General features: G+C 41.7%; 1 protein-coding gene across 1 annotated transcript in view; it reads left to right on the plus strand.

Annotated features, from left to right (window-relative positions):
* LOC138952399 (cleavage and polyadenylation specificity factor subunit 2-like) overlaps nt 1-2,500 on the plus strand; it is a 357,958-nt gene that overhangs the window by 218,851 nt on the left and 136,607 nt on the right. The gene's annotated exons all lie outside the window — the stretch shown is intronic.

Below are 2,500 nucleotides of genomic sequence, written 5' to 3' on the forward strand. Positions count from 1 at the left end.
TTCGTCACGTCCATGTGCGCAACACTAACATTGCTTAACAATATATTCACTCTACGTGCGCCTTCTGAAAAGAAACATTGAGCAAATCAGTAACTGTTTGAATACTTTCCGTGAAAAACAGACATACCGACTCAGACACACAGGTATACACACACGCACATACACACACACACAAACACTAACACACACACACACACACACACACACACACACACACACACACACACACACACACACACACACACACAGAGTGAAGAAAAAAGGAGGTGCAGACAAAGGTAGAGTTGTGTTTGGCGGGCAGTAATGACGGAGAAGTGATGGGGACATTGGCCAGGGACACAGATAAACAAGTTGTAAGTGTGGTGCGTAAGACAGGGGAAAAGAAAGTGAAACTCATTGAGGCTGTGTCTAGAGGCTGTGCAAGGCACTGCTAGAAACGTCAGGATGCCCTACCTATTTATATGGCGACATTAGCAAGAATACATACATACACACTTCAAAAAAAGTTAAGGATCGGTTGAAAAAACGGATCTAATTATAAACAAGAGGCGAAGCCTTCAAGGCTCCCGTAAGAAATCAACAAACAGTAACATAACACAAACTCACTCACTCCGTAACACACACACACAAACACACACACACACACACACACACACACACACACACACACACACGCACACACACACACACAGTTAAAACTAACGCATCATATCAACTCCATGTATAATTTTCAAAAGAAGGCAAACAGATAAAATGACTAGGGTAATAGGTTAGGTACCTGCCATGTGGGCACTTTTTCCACTGCTGTCCTCAGTCCTATACTTTTCATCAAGACTTGTCACCATGCCGAGTAGATCTAAATTCGGAAGTCTTCATGTGGCTGAGGCATATATCTGACATAGCGTCGATCTTGTTGTAGGTTAACCTCCTTTCTGAAACAAATGGCAAAATGCGATTAGTTATGATGACTACAACCTGCACAAATATAAACAGTGTTTTGAAACAGAATAGTCAGGTTATACAAGCCACTTTACCTATGCAGCATGGTAACCCTACAATATGCGAAACATGTCGACTGCAGCAGCCTGGTTCTTAAAATAATTCTGACGGTCAACACAGCCAGAAATGCCAACAAAGACAAGAAAGCTGTGGCAAGGTAAGCTTACCAAACGTTACATAGCGAATCATATGATAGTGCGTAAACAGCAAACAGTAGATCTACAATCAAAGAGAGGATCGAGTCTGGAATGAAACGCGATACAGATCTAGCATTCAAAAACTGTCTTTCACGTTCAAGGAAGTTGTTGCAAAGTACTTAAGACTTACTAAATTGTACAGACAAAACCATGACAGTGCATGTTTTGAATCTGAGGAAAAAATCGTGATCATTTTGACTTTGAGAACAGATTCATTCCGTTTCCTTATATCTGCATGTTCAAGTAAATGGTGGACAGTTTTTTTCGGGCAGAGTAAACTTAACTTGAGACTCTACTGCAAGTCTTGAAATTCACATAAATCGAACCACGAGCAAAGACATCCAAACATTACAGGCACTTTAGATCAACTCATTTCACTAGAGGTGACTGCCTAGCACTGTGTTTGACATCCGTGTCTGCTGAAATAAAAAGAAATTAAAACAAAACGGATTAACAGTAGGTGACACGTTATCAGAGTGGGAGACACTAGATCTGTCTCTGAACTTACCGGGATACGGCTGCAAGATCGACACTGACTGCCGCGCTTTCGACAGCTCTTCCTCGCGTGGACATTGGAAACACGCTGTGCAGATCAAATTGTAGGAAATCTCCCTTTGGTATCTTCTTTATTTACTTTTCTGGAGCTTAGAAACCGAACAACATGAAATCGTCTTCCCCGGCGAATCGGCGAGGTGAGAACTGGACCACAATCCTTCGCGCGACCCCTGACCTGATCTTGACACCTGACCTGCCGTCTACATGCCAAACACGACACAAATCAGTCAACTGCTTGTACCCCTTCAAAACCCCCCACCACCCGTTTTCTTTGGATACACGCTTTAACTACACACATGCCGACACAATGTTGATCATTGCTTCAATAATTTGAAAATGGTGCTTGAAAATTAACCACGTGAAATGAGTATTTCGGTGTTTAGCCAAAAATGTTAAAGTTTCTACCACAGACATACACACATACATACATACGCACGCACGCACGCACAGACAGACAAAGTTTACCATCGCATAGGCTACACTTACGTGAGCCAAAAATTGCCAAAAAATTAAACATCGACATAATAATTAAAAAATTAATGTGTTTGAATTAACAAATGAACAATGAGTCTTGACCTAGAATTTTGTTTGGCAGGCAGAGTTATTTCCCTTTGTGGGACTTCTCAAAAGCTTCTGCATTTTGGAAGAAAAAGTGTTTTTTTATAGCCCCATGAAATTTGCGGAACGCATGCCAGGGAAAAAGGTTGTGATGCACGTGCTACAACAGGGTCCTGGCTATGAACATCGCT

The sequence above is a fragment of the Littorina saxatilis genome, linkage group LG17 (assembly GCF_037325665.1).
Source record: "Littorina saxatilis isolate snail1 linkage group LG17, US_GU_Lsax_2.0, whole genome shotgun sequence".
Classification (NCBI taxonomy): domain Eukaryota; kingdom Metazoa; phylum Mollusca; class Gastropoda; order Littorinimorpha; family Littorinidae; genus Littorina; species Littorina saxatilis.